This window comes from Rattus rattus, chromosome 7 (genome assembly GCF_011064425.1).
Source record: "Rattus rattus isolate New Zealand chromosome 7, Rrattus_CSIRO_v1, whole genome shotgun sequence".
Taxonomy (NCBI): domain Eukaryota; kingdom Metazoa; phylum Chordata; class Mammalia; order Rodentia; family Muridae; genus Rattus; species Rattus rattus.
Genome location: NC_046160.1, coordinates 109,028,612 through 109,044,328, shown reverse-complemented (window position 1 = coordinate 109,044,328; position 15,717 = coordinate 109,028,612).

The following is a 15,717-nucleotide window of genomic DNA, read 5'->3' as shown; positions in this document are numbered from 1 at the left end:
TTGGGAACAAACCTGAGTGAAGACTGGCAAAATTGTAAACTAATAATGTAATGAATAAGATGGAGAAAAATCACAGGAATAGCTAGTGGGAAGGTGTCAGTTCTGAGATAAAGACAATACGAAAGGGAAAACACAGCATCTGTACAGTTTGTCACTTGAGCAAAGAGCTGATGATTGAAAGAGGGCTACTTGTGGGAAATCCTGAAATGACAAATAGGAATCTGTATTCATTTACGCTGTGGAGCATTGAATATAAACCGTTTTCAGTTCTTAAAAGAAATTCCCAGTAAATAGGCATTTCTCTCCAGATACTCAGTACAAGGTTTTGCTTTTAGGAATAATTGGTTCCTGAGTTGTTGGAGGAGTAAAACAGGAGCTGTGGTTTCTTTGAGAATAACACAGGCAGAATGCGAGCCCTGTGCATTCAACAATTCCTACTTCATGCAGCTGAGTTCCTGGAACTGCAGTGTTTACCAATATGCTAATAAAAGACATTGAACATTTATACTAATCCCATAGGTATCAAAATGCCCAGAAACCATTATCAATAATATTCATCAGTAACTTGAACTAGAATTTTGATATCACTTTTGCATCAAAATCCTGAACCAGTGGCCCCCAGTTCACTGGCAAAGATCCAGAGCTTTTTTTTCAGCTTTTTTTTTTACTTCAACTGATCTCCTCATACTAGCCAGTGGACATTTTCCTCATTTCCTCGTGGCTTTTAATTCTTTACTGATCTCCCAGAAACCAAAAGTATTCATCTTCATAGTATATGCAGCTAAATTTGAAATCCAGAGAGCAAAGACCAAATGTGTAGGACTCTGGTAATGCATGAAAAGTACTGGATGAACAGACTAACAAAAGAGAGAGGAGATGTTAAAAATAATCAAGAATAACTGAACACTAATAATTGAAAAAGAAAACTTATAAGACTATAAAATTATTAAACTCAAACATCACCAGGCTTAGATCAGTAATATTGCTCATTGATTAAATGTATTTGCCGCATAGCCTAGAGACATGATGTCAATTTTGAGACTCATATCATAACACACACACACACACACACACACACACACACACACTGAATGACAATACACGCACTGTAGAGAAGTTTGTCTTATCTATGGCTTCCAGTACAGCATATACTAAAGTAAAGTTGTTTAGTATCCTTAAGATGAAAAGAAATCTAGATTTGTTGAAGAATGTATTTATGACATATTATTTGTAACATTTTGGACTAATTAAGGTTAAAAATAACACATTTATTTAGAAATTGAATTTGTCACTCTCATCCCAACTATTATGGCTTCAGAGACCTATAAGTGGTCCTCAATCGGCATGCTTAATTAGTTACCCATGTGATTTATTCTCTTGAACAAATGAGGCCTTAAGGATCAGTGAAAGAAACTCAATAGTTTGGGAAGACAAACAGCCTAATTTTTAAAACATTTAAAATAAAAGAAAGGTTTAGTAGCTCAACAACAAAGAGGAAAGATGGCAAGAACGAGCCTGAAAAGAGGATCCTTTCACATGGCACTCGGGATATTCAAATTCATGCCATGAGATACTATTACTAGGTATTATGTAAGCACAACTCAGAACACTGAGATTACCAAATCCTGATAAGTCGATATAGAAATATCTACTTTCAGTTACTGCAAAAACACTACAAGATTTGGAAGACACTCCAAGTTTCTCCTCTAATTAAACATTCATACCATGGCATTCTGAAGTTCTTATTGAGATGCACATATATGTATATGTCTATATGTATGTGTATGTGTATACGAGTATGTGTATACATATAAAATACATATACACATATTTGTGTATGTGTTTGTGTGCGTGTGTGTCTATGTGTGTGTTCATGCTTGAGTATGTACTTATTTGAGAGTGTGCAGTACTTATGAATATGTGAACATGGATGTATCTATAAACAGACACAGGTGGAAGCTAGAGGACAACTATGGATGTCATTTATCATGTGAAATGCATTTTTAATTGTTTGTTTGTTTAGAGTAAGAATTTTAAACTGTATATTGCCATGTAATGTAGGCCAGTTACTCAGGGAATCCCAGGGATCAACTTGTCTCCATCTCATTTGCACTAAGGTTAGAAGCAGTCACTATCATAGCTTGTTCATGTTTCTATTATAAATTCTCACTATATTCCAGGCTTTTTGTTTTGTTTTGCTTGGAACCTTGGAATCCAGCTGGAGTGTTTTGCTTGCAAGGTAAATGTTTTACCAAGTGATTCATCTTCACAGCTTAAAATAGTTGTTATTGGAGCTGGAGTGATAGCCCAGTGGTTAAGAGCACTGGCTGCTCACCCAGAGTCTCTGGGTTCAAGTCTCATCACCTACAGCTCACTGTAACTCTAGTCACAGATCCAATACTCTCTTATTGGCCTTTATGGGCAGCAGACACAAAACTACATAAGAGCAAAACACCCATACACATATAAAATGTTTGTTATTATGTATTAGTGATTGATTCTTTCACTTGTCAAAACCCCACAAAATAAATGATGCCACAGTCACATACTGTGGAACGTTGGAGAGTGGATGAGCTTTGCACTTGCATCAGTAATCAAGACAATTCTTCACAGACTTGTTTTTAAGTTGAGTTGACAAAACCAACCAGTATTTTTAATCCTACTATGCTCATAAACTCCAAAATGGTCTTGGCCGTAGAAGGCTTGTGGTTAAAATGTGAAAATAATAGAGAACTCAGCTAGGCATCCTTCTTGTGCTCACATGATGTTTGGGTGATATTAGTATACACAGTGATATGGTAAGTAGTGTGACGATAAAGTACATGGAAGTCATGTAGAGGACAGCCTAAAAGTAGAAGATAATAACTGGTTTTACTCTCGCTTATCTGAATCCTAAAATATAATTAAAGGGTGAATACAAATCTTGTTCCCATCACTAGTATTATAAACTCAATATTCATTGCATGCACTGATATATCTTTCATAACTGGTCATTTCCTAACTATGATTGTTTTCTAATAGTACCTAGTTCCTTCCTGCAGATGCCAGAGATGAAATGAAATTTGCTATGGTGTTATCTATCAAGGTGAACACTCTATTTTGCTTTTGTTCTCCAGGCCTACTTAATAAGGTCTGTTCTTACCAGACTCCCCCCTAATCTCCTCTTTCTCTCACTGAAGGACACATCCACTTATAATAAAATTATCTTATTCTCTGCCCTATGTTTTCCTATAGTTGTTATTAAATGTGAAATCTGCTCACTAATGGTAGGTTTACTGCAGGGAAAGTCCTAGATATCTGTGTATACATTCATAAGAACACAGGTATATTATGCATGCCTTTGATTATATGTATTAATTTCTTCACCAACTCTACACATAACAGGGTAATATCCAAAATTTACAATAAACTCAAGAAGCTAGACACCAGCAACACAAATAAACCAATTAAAACATAGGAGCATATAGCTAAACAGAGAATTCTCAACAGAAGAATCAAAGAAGAAGGAAACAGGGTATGGGGGAAAGATTGTGAAAGTGGGTGACCAGGAGGGGACAGTGAGTGAGACTTAAAGAAGTAAAGAAGTAAAATTATAAACAAAACAATCAAACAAACAACAACTAGTAGCACAATGACAAACAGGAGTGCCTGCTTTTAATCTTAATGCAAATAAAGTGGAGACAAGTTGATCCCTGGACTCCCTGAATAGTTACCCTAACCTGCATGGCAATATTCTGGACAGCCAGCCTAACCTGCATGGCAAAGTTTAGGAACCCACAAAGTAATGCAGAAGGAATAAGGCATAACACCTAGTAGAAAATTTCAAGCAACTGAATTTTTTTTCCAAATTGGACTCCATTTATTAGGGTCCATTGCTTCCTAAAACAGCTAAAAGATGGGGTCAAGTGGTAAAATACATGATCTATAGGAGACACTTCCCACTCAAACACTAACAAAAGGACCATGAATGTATATTGTTGCCCTGTAAAAGTTAAGTATGATAATACAGATGGCTTCTCATTTGCATTATTTGAATTGAAATACAAATAAATGAAATATAAAACAAAATATCCAATTCAAATATTAGTATAACATCTCATTGTTAAAAAACAAATTAACACTGATTTTAATTTTAAAATGTTTTGTACAGTGTTCCTATTGTTTCAAAGATCAATTTTAATTGTAATAATTCGGTAGCTGAATAAGCAAATAAAAAACATTAATATGACTTAATTTAAAAGTTCAGTTCTCCAGTCAACAGGGTTAGGACAAGGGCTCCTTTAGAATGACTCATGGACAAAGGTTGGTAGTATTTTTCAACTTTTAATCATGGTGTCAAAACACATCTTATAGTAAGGTTAATTCCTTACACTGCCCCATTGCTTTAGAGTAACAGCGAATGTTTTATATAATATACGTTCTAGCATGGGCATACATATAATTTTGTTAAACACATGTTGCAAAAAAGCAGCCAACAATTCTCAGGAGTATCTTGGTCACTCTAAGCATCCTCTGTCTCAAACGATGCACTTAGGACGAGATAAGTCTATAGGTTTCATCTAAAGCATTATCCGAATGGAGAAATATTAAAAATCCACCACCTGATACTCTTTAAATTTTCATAAAAAAGAAAGAAATATTGTTAATGTCTTATCAGTTACATCTTGAATATGTTTTTTCAGTAATCAGATACTCTATCTTCATTTTAGCCAATTAACAAACACCACAATCCATAGATGAGAATCTTGTTTGCATAATAATTATTGATAAAAGGAAGAGTGTATAAGTTTAAAGGTAGAATAGAGGCATTACTTATTTACTTTTTATTTGTGTGTGTATGAGTATATTTACGTGGCCACAAAATCACAAGTATGCAGTTATCAAAATACATCCAGTAATTGTTCTTCCTCTTTGTACAATGTATGTTTGAGGGACTGAACTGAGGATCTCAGATTTAGTTGTCGGAGCCTATGCTTACTGGGACATCGTGCTAGAGGTGAAATATAATATTTCTGATATGTGTCATCTGGCTTAGAAAGGGTTGCCATCTCTCAGATATGAACTCTATGCTACATCACAGTCTCACAAAGAGTTTTTTTCTCCTTTTCTTTTATTGGATATTTTCTTTATTTACATTTCAAATGTTATTCCCTCTCCTGCTTTCCCCTATCAAAAACCCCTCTCCCTGCTTCAATGAGGGTGCTCCCCCACCTACCTAACCACTTCCTCCCTCCGACCTCCACACCCTGGCACTTACCTACACTGGGGCACCCAGCTTTCACAGGATCAAAAGCCTCTCCTCCCATAAATGCCCAACAGAGCTGTATTCTGCTATATATGTGGATGGAGCAATGGGTCCTTCCATGTGTAGTGTTTAGTTGGTGGTTTAGTCCCTGAGAGCGCTGGGGCAGGAAGGTCTGGTTGGTTCATATTCTTGTTTTTTGTATGGGGTTGCAAACTCCCCTTCAGCTCCTTCACTCCTTTTTCTGACTCCTCCATTAAGGAACCTGTTCTCAGTTCAATGGTTGGTTGTGAGCACCTGCCTCTGTATTTGTCATGCTCTGGCAGAGCCTCTAAGGAGACAGCTATATCAGGCTCCTGGTAGCATGCACTTCTTGACATCACCAGTAGTGTTTAGGTTTTGTGACTCTATATGGGATGGATCCCAATGTGGAGCAGTCTCTGGATGGCCTTTACTTCAGTCTCTGCTCCACACTTTGTCCCTTGTATTTCCTCCCATGAGTATTTAGTTCCCAATTCTAAAAAAACTGAAGCATCCACACTTTGGTCTTCCTTCTTGATATTTATGTGGTGAGTAAATTGTATCTTGGCTATCCTGAGCTTTTGGACTAATATCCACTTACCAGGGTGTACATACCATGTGTGTTCTTTTGTGATTGGGTTACTCAGGATGATACTTTCTAGTTTCATACATTTGCATAAGAATTTCATGAAGTCATTGTTTTTAATAGCTAAGTAGTACTCCATTGTGTAATTGTACCACATTTTTTGAATCCATTACTCTGTTGAAGGACATCTGGGTTTTTCCAACTTCCAGCTATTATAAATAAGGCTGCTATGAACACAGTGGAGCATGTGTCATTGTTATATGTTGGAGCATCTTTTGGGTATACACCCAAGAGTAGTACAGCTGTGTCCTCAGATATTATTATGTCTAATTTTCTGAGGAACCACCAGACTGATTTCAAGAGTTGTTATATCAGCTTGCAATTCCACCAACAATGGAGGAGTGTTCCTCTTTCTCCATATACTCACCAGCATTTTCTGTCACCTCAGTTTATCTTAGTCATTCTGACTGATGTGAGGTGGAATCTCAGGGTTGTTATGATTAAATAACTGATCAAAACAGAAGCAGATATTCATAACCAACCATCATACTGAGTCCAGAGACACCAATAGAAGAGTTAGGGGAAGGACTGAAGCAGCAGAAGGGGATTGCATCTGCATAGGAAGAACAATAATATCAACTAACTGGACCACCCACAGCTCCCAGGGCCAAAATCATAATCCAAAGAGTACACATGGAGGGGCCTATGGCTCCAGCTACATATGTAGAAGAGGATGGCCTTATCTAGCTTCAATAGGAGTGGAGGCCATTGGTCCTGTAGAGGCTTGATATTGCAACATAAGGGAATACTAGAGCTCTCAGGTGGGAATGGGGGACATCACCTTCAGAGAGGCAAAGTGGAGGGAAAAAGGAATGGGGGTTTGCAGAGGGAAAACTGGGAAGGGGGATAGTATCTGAAATGTGAATAAATAAAATAACAAAACATGTCTAATATCTCACAGCTATTTCTTAAGGACTTGACTGTAATTTACAATGCCTTCTCTATGGATGACCATGTTGCTAAAGTAACCCTGAGAAGTGAAAGATAGTGAGATGATCTCTTTAAAGCTCTGACTTCCAATATTTGTTAGTTCATTGGTGTATCTTGGTGAATCCAAGAGATCTCTACTGAGTAAAGATCATGGAAAACAAATGCTAACAGTAGATCATCTGCAGAAGTTCAAATAAATCTTTTTAATTTTACACTCCAGATTTTATTCCCCTCTAGTCCATCCTCTGACTCGACTGTTCCATTTCCCATATCTCCTTCCCACACCCCTATCTACATGAGGATGTCCCTACCTGACCCACCCCACCAGACCTGTAAACACACTGGGGCCTACAGTTTCTTGAGTGTTATCTTTCTGACTGAACACAGACCCAAGAGTCCTCTGATGTATATGTGTTGTGGGCCTTATCTCAGCTGGTATATGCTGCCTGGTTGGTGATCCAGTTTCTGAGAAACTCAGGGGTCCAGTTAATTGAGACTGCTGGTCTTCCTACAGGGTTGACCTCCTTTTCAGCTTCCTCCAACTTTTTGCAAATTCAACCAGAGGGCTCAGCAGCTGTTCATTGATTGGGTGCACATATCTGCATCGGACTCTTTTAGCAGCTTGTTGGGTCTTTCAGAGGGCAATCATGAGAGGTTCCTTTGTGTGAACTCCCCATGGCCTCAGTAATGATGTCAAGTCTTGGAGCCTCCCCTTAGGCTGGATCCCACTTTGGGCCTGTCACTGGATTTTCTTTTCCTCAGGTTCTTCTCCAGTTCCATCCCTGCATTTCTTTCAGACAGGAAGAATTATGGATCAGAGTTTTGTCTGTGGTTTAGCTACCCTATCCCTCACTTGATGCCCTGTCTTTCTGCTGGAGATGGTCTCAACAAGGTCCCTCTTCACACTGTATGACATTTAATATAGGGTCTCCCCCTTTGAGTTCTGAGTCTTCCACCTCCCAGATCTCTGGTACATTCTGGAGGGTTATCCCAACCTCTTTCTTCCTGAGGTCACCTGTTTCTATTCTTTCTGCTGGCCCTCAGGGCTTTTGTCCTTTTCCCCCACTCAAGCCTGATCTTGTTCCCCTCTTGCCTCATGCCCACCACCTTTCGCTCCCCTGCTTCTATGTCCCTCATCCCTTGTGGTTGATTCTTCTCCCCTACATGTGGGACTGAGGCGTCATCACTTCAGCTAATTGAACTTTTTAAGTTCTGTGGATAGTATCTTGGGTATTGTATACTATTTTTTGGCTAATATCCACTTATTAGTGAGTACATTCTGTGCATGTCCATTTTAGTCTTAGTTACCTCAATCAGGATAATATTGTCTAGCTCTATTCATTTGCCTGCAAAATGCTGGATGTCCTAGTTCTTAACAGCTAAGTAGTATTCCATTGTGTAAATAACCACATTCTCTGCATCCATTCTTCTGTCGTGGCACATCTGGGTTGTATTCAGCTTCTAGCTATCACAAATAAGAATGCTAAGAACATAGGGAAACACATGCCCCTGTGGCATGGTGACCCATCTTTTGGGTATATTCCCAAGAGTGGTATTTCTGGGCCTTTAGATTTATCTATTTCCAATTTTCTGAGGAAACTCCAAATTGATTTCGAGAGTTGTTGTACCATTTTGCAATCCCACCAGCAATGGAGGAGTATTCCCCTTTCTCTATGTCCTCATCAACATGTGTTGTCACCTGAGGTTTTGTTCTTAGTTATTCTGATTGGTGTAAGGTGGAATTCAGGGTCACTTCATCTGCATTTCTCTGATAACTGAGGATTTGAACATTTCTTTAGGTGCTTCTCAGCCGTTCAAGATTCCTCTGCTGTGATTACTCAGTTTAGTTCTATACCCCATTTTGGATTAGATTATTTGGTTTTATTGGTGGTTAGCTTCTTCAGGTCTTTATATATTTTGGATATTAGTCCTCTATTGGATGTGGGGATAATGAAGATTTTTTCCCAATCTATTGGTTGTCATTTTGTTTTATTGACTATGTCCTCTGCCTTACAGAAAATTTCCAGTTTCATGAGGTCCCATTTTATCAATTCTTAGAGTTCTTAGAGTGTAAGCCATTGGAGTTCTGTTTAGGAACTCTCTGCCTGTGACAATGAATTCAAGGCTCTTTCCCATTTTCTCATTTATTAGATTGAGTTTATCTGGTTTTATGTTGAGGTCCTTGATCCACTTGGACTTGAACTTTGTGCATGGAGACAAATATGGGTTTATTTTGATTTTTCTATATAGACAGACAGTTAGACCAGTACCATTTATTGAACATTATTTCTTTTTTCCATTGTATATTTTTGGCTCCTTAAGTGACCATAGGTGTGTGGTTTTATTTCTGGGTCTTCTATTCTATTCCATTGATCAACCTGTCTTTCTCTGTACCAATACCATGCAGTTTTTGACACTATTGCTTTGTTGTAGATCTTGATGTCAGTGATGGTGATTCCCCCAGCTACTCTTTTATTGTCAAAAGTTGATTTTTCTATCCTCTTTTTTTTGTTGTTGTTTGTTTGGTTTTTTTGGTTTTTTTTTTTTTTTTGCCTTTCCATTTGAATTTGAGAATTGCTCTTTCCATGTCTTTGAAGAATTGTGTTGGGATTTTGATGGGGACTACACTGATTCTGTAGATTGCCTTTGGTAGGATGGCCATTTTTATTATGTTAAATCTGCCAATTCATGATCATGGGAGATCTCTCCATTTTCTGAGATCTTCTTCAATTTCTTGCTTGAGAGACTTGAAGTTCTTATCATATAGATCTTTTACTTGTTTGGTTAGCGTTAACTCCAAGATACATTATATCATTTGTGGCTATTGTGAATAGAATTGTTTCCCTAATTTCTTGCCCTAATTTGTATCATCTTGATCTCTTTTTCTTGTCTTATTGTTCTAGCTAGCACTTAAAATACTATACTGAATAGATATAGTACTATTCAGAACTATTCAATACTATATAGGAGAGTGGCATCCTTATCTTATCCAAGATTTTAGTGGTATTGTTTCAAGTATCTCTCAATTTAATTTGATATTTGCTGTTGGTTTGCAGTAAATTGCTTTTATTATGTTTAGTTATGGGCCTTGAATCCTGATCTCGTTAATACTTTTAACATAAAGGGATGCTGTATTTTATCAAATGTCTTTTGTGCATCTAAGAAGATGATCATGTGATTTTTTTTCTTTGAGTTTGTTTATATAGTGGATTACATTAATGGATTTTTATATATTGAACCAACCTTGCATCCCTGGGAGGAAGTCTACTTGATCTGTTGAATGATGGTTTTGATGTGTTCTTAGATTTTGTGTGGAAGAATTTTATTGAGATTTTTTTCCATCAATATTCATAACCAAGAATCATCTGAAGTTCTCTCTCTCTCTCTCTCTCTCTCTCTCTCTCTCTCTCTCTCTCTCTCTCTCTCTTTCTCTTTTGGTAGGGTCTTTGTGTGGTGAAAGAAGCAAACTCAACCAAGATGAGTAGATTCAAGAAATCTGAAATCAACAAAATAGAAACAAAGAGAATACAAAGAACAAGCGAAACCAAAAGTTGGTTCTTTGAGAGAATCAACAAGATAGATAAACCCCTAGCTCAACTAAGTAAAGTGCCCAGAAGCAGTATCTAAATTAAGAAAATCAGAAATGAACAGTGAGACATAACAACAGAAATGGAGGAAATTCAGAATCATCAGATCTTAGCACAAATGCCCATACTCAACAAAACTGGAAAATCTAGGTGAAATGGATGATTTTCTAGACAGATACCACATACCAAATTTAAATCAAGAGCAGGTAAACTTTTTAAATCGTTCTATATCTGATAAGGAAATAGAAGTCATTAAAAAATATCCCTACCATAAAAAGCTCATGGCCAGACAGATTTAGTGCAGCATTCTATCAGACATTCAAAGAACACCTGATACCAATATTCCTCAAACTATTCCCTAAAATAGAAACAGAAGGAACACTATGTAATTCACTCTATGTTCATGGAAATCTTTCATAAGAATTCAACATCACATAAAAAGATACCATGGTGGTTTCTTTGTTCTATCACTTGTACTTCTTACTATTGGAAAAATTCTTTGCCAATCTTCTTCTATTAAATGTGTCACATGTGACAAATGACAACGAAGTTTCAGGATCCAAAGTAGTTAGCCAATTGAGGTAGTGATACAGAAGGCAATGGAGAATTAGGAAAAGGGACTGTCCTTCTGGATATCTTTGTGGACTGGTGGTTAATTTTTCATTAATTGCAGAAAGAAAAAGAATGAAGTTCATGAAAACTACTATTTGTAACATGATAACTTTGTGCTTCTTAGATACATAGTGGCAGTTGGCTTGGTCTTTTCCTTCCTTCGTCAACATCATTTTCCCTTGTATTTTCTTAAATGATATTGAGATAGTGAACTAAAAAAATAGATTAGCCAGCAATAATGGCCATATATGACCAAAATTATATTTTATGTCATTATTTTCAGAAAGAATGTTTTGTCTATTAAAAGGGGGCAGAATTCTATCTGGACATATTGCAAATATTTTAGTTATATTTGGCCATTATTTCACATAGGTTAAAAGATAATACATCTAAGATATCAATGCTGGTAGAGTTCTCTAAAGTTAGGACTATGTCTTTCTGAATGGCTTCCTTCCAAATAACAACAGAGTTTACTTCTAAGTCTTAGAAGGTCACTCACTAATCTAACTGTGAGTTTTCCATGCCCATCAGCTAATGACTATTACTTTTGACAACTTCATGGATTCATATAATGAATTATTTTCACACAATCTATCTCCCTTGCTTATCTCTTTGAACATGCCTTTTCAACAGATTATTGTCTTAATCTTTTCTGTGTGACCTAATGAGTTTAATTGCAGCTTCTCAACTAAATGATAAGCCAGGAGTTCTTTACAAAAGGAGGAAACACTTGTTAGTGGATATACCACTGAAGAAAATGACAATGCCTCTCCCACCCTGTTTATTGTCATGAATCCCTTAGAACAGAGTAGACCCTCAAGGACTTATACCCCAAGAAATGTTGATGAGCTCAACCCAGGGCAAGTCCTTTGCAGATACCACATTGGCTTCACATGGTCCCTAGCTCTTAAATTCTTTCTCCCCCCTCTTACACAACATTTCCTGATCCTTGGGAAGGATGATTTTGATGTTCTATATAGAGAAGAATATTCCACCATCACTTACCAAGTAAGAAACCTTCAGATGAAGGCAGAATTCATCACTGACTTATAGGTAGGTACATAAATATTCAGAAGGCAGTTACAAGGCTGCAGAGGGGGCTCAGTGATTAAGGGCTTGTTTTGTTCTTCCAGAAGACAAAGTTCAGTTCCCTGAACTATGTAGGGTGAACCACAAGTACCTATAACTCCAGTTCCAGGAGATCTAACTTCATCTATGTCCCCGCATGGGAACATACATGCAGATGCACACATAGAAAAGTATGCACACACACAGATGCACATGTAAATTAATTAATTAATAATTAATTAATTAAATTTTAAAATACAACCTAACTAGAAGACAGTTTGTCCCTATTTCTTCTTAGCAAAAATAATTGTAGATAGTTTTTACTTAGGCCAATGATTTCCTCAGCCAGTGTTTCTTACTTAGGCTCAAAGAAAAAGGATATTAATCCTTTTCTGAAGGACTGTAATAATTAACTATATTTTATCATATAAATCTCTCTTCACATTAAGAATATTCTTATCGCATCTTTATTAAAACGGAAACATTTAAAAGGTCAATATTTATTGGTACTTAACTGTTAAGAACCCTCAAAACAATAATTTTCTTCTGAAAAGCTGTATGAATTGTCTATGTAGGATGCCAGGATATTAATTTAGATGTGCATGTAGGTATGTTTATATGCATATGTGTGGATTTACACAAATGTAAGCATGCTAGAATGTGTCAAATGGCTTAGAGACTTCATTTTGAACGTAAAATACTTTAAGGTAATTACTTTAGACTATATTGATGGTGTCCTTTCCAATTAAATCAAAAATAAATAAAACAAAGCTTTCCCAGTGTTAAAAGTACGGTATAATAAAACTAGGACCTCGCACCTACTGGACAAATGATATAAAATTCAGCCTCTGTCATATATATATATATATATATATATATATATATATATATATATATATATATATACATATATATATAAATTTGAAGCCACATCTCACAAATTTTCTCAGAACAACTTTGAGTAATTTCTCTATTCTAAGCAAGCCTTAGACTTGTGATTTGGCCTCAGTATCCTGCAGCACAGGGGTCAAAGAACTGTACCACCAGGCTTGGCTTCCAGCTTTTCTTTAGATAATTACACATGCAGTTATCAAAAGCTCGTTTAAAATACCATCATTCCCATCTTTTGGTGATAAAGAAAAACATTTCGTCCACCTTGTATCTTTTAAATTCATGTATCTACTTCTTAAATCTTTTTTTTTAAATCATCACATTCACCCAAAACGTCGATTCTTTTCCATATATCAAAGTTGATAGTAAAATAAAAAATAAATAGATTGGTTGTAATACTCATCAATCCCTGTTTAAAAACCTGCAACACTTCAGCAGAGTGTTGGTTCTGGCGTCCTGGTATTAACTTTCCTTTAAATCCTGGAGCACGTTCTACCTCTGCCAATGGTCCTTCATCTGTAGTAATTTGAAAACAATGGCTAATTTAGAAATGCCAACCTTGCACTATTTATCTACCAAGGCCAAACACTGAATGAAACACACTTGTACAAACAACGTGGCCTTTTCCTTCTGCAGGATAGGATGTGGTCAATCACTTGGCAATTCAGTTTTGGCATATTATGAGCTTTTTATTTGTAAAGTCCAGTATTCCAGGCTGCAAAAACTTGGACAGGATTTTTTTTTAATTTTATGAGAAACTATTAAATGTACCTTAATGTTTACTTCACAATTAAACTCACAACATTGTATTGATAAATATTTTATGCCAGAGTTCAGTAATTACTGCCTTCCACATTTCATTTCAATGATGCTTTAGTAGTACTTTAAAAATGAGCTGTTCTTACTGAGGAGAGAAAAGAATGTGGAAAACGCGTTCTAATCAGAGATGATGTAAAGTTCAGTTTCAATTTAAAAGAGAGAGAAAGAAGAAAAACAACCAACTAAATAACTTTTGAGGTCTGGCCATACTGTGGCTTTACAAAGTTTCCAGTCACAAAATCCATCTCTAAAGTTCCATGAAAATTTAAAAATTTTTTTGAGTTGAAACACTTTTGACAATAATGCCCCCAGATCTGAATTCATATTGAGCACAATACAGACATGCAATGATTTGAATTCTGGCGTTTTTAGATATGATATTGACTTAGCGGATTCCATGCTAACTTGGAGTTAATAAGTGAAAGACAACAAATAAAACATGATTTCTCTAATAAGGAAAGTGGGTATTTGGCTAAATGAATAAAGTTAAAGTAAATATAATACAGGAGTAGCAAAGATGCTGTGGTTAGTTTTACAAATGAGATTAAGTTTATAAATAACAAATATATTTCTCCATAGAATAAATACAGTCCTGTCTGTCATTGCCTGTGGCTCTAAGCTGAAATGGTGGCTCCTGTACTTTGATATGTGATAAATCTATGAATGCCGATGAAGCTGCATGAGCTCATGCTCTAATTAATGTACTATCAGTTTTGAAGTAAAATAGATTATAGGTTAGCCCAATTTACTGAATCTTTAAAACGCAAGGAACAAAAGAAATTACTACAACATTAAAGCCCACCAAAGTGGACGTTATATGAGAGCAAATTTATAAGAGTTGGCACGTGAAATAGCTAGCCAGAATGACAATCTATAATGGGTATTAAAACAGCAATAAAATGAGGGGAAGTGGATTTCTAATTAGCTCAGGTTAACTTAACTTCTTAAATTCTTCATTTTAAGTTTTATCTCCCCATGAAGTAAAGTCCTCAAGTAAGATTTTTACTACCGCCTTTTCAAGAACCCCAAATCCTGTGTCTACAAAATATGTACTAAAGAACAAAAACAAAAGGGATGTAAGACATGCTGAAATTTAGGCTCTGCTGGAAATAAGGATGCTCCCTCTCTATTAACCAATGCATACATTCTCCATTTACTATGTACTTATACTCAATTAAATGTATATCTGTACAGTGTGTGCATGGGTATTTTAAAATCCTATGAGGAAACCTTGACCTAACTTTGATGTGCTTCTTAGGTACAGGTTCAAAATTGCTAGATCCATCAATAAACTCCCAGTTTGTCATGACTCTCAAGAATTCAACCACTCATCTTTGTCTTGATGCCATTATTTTCCTTGGTTGCATTTGTCATAAGCCTTGTTCTCTAGAGTTCAGACTCAGGTTCTGAATAGTTTAGTACTGAGTTGCAATAAATCATTCCTCTCATGGGCAACTGTGAGTGAGTGGTCCTTAACTCCATGCCAAAAAGTCCTAACTGCTTTCTTATACAGACAGACTTGTATAAGTATGTGGTCATGTTAGCCCTGATGGTTTTTTTTGTTTACACACATGTAGTATACAATTAAGAATTCAAAATAAACCTGGATGTGAGGCCATTCTATAACCCCGGAGCTTGGAAAGAAGAAATAGAGTGAAGTTTAAGGCCAGTTTAGGATTCCTAATGTGTTCATACATTTAAGGTCAGGCACAATGAGACACTACCACAACATAAGAGAATGGGTAAATAAATAAAGATAAACGGGCTGAGACTGAATTCTTCATCTGTCTTTCCATGTAGACTAGTATTTCCAGCACTAATTGCTTATTGGGCTTTAATCACAGTTGGATTTACTGTCTCATTCTCCAGTCATATAAATTCATTTGTACCCTTGCAGACTT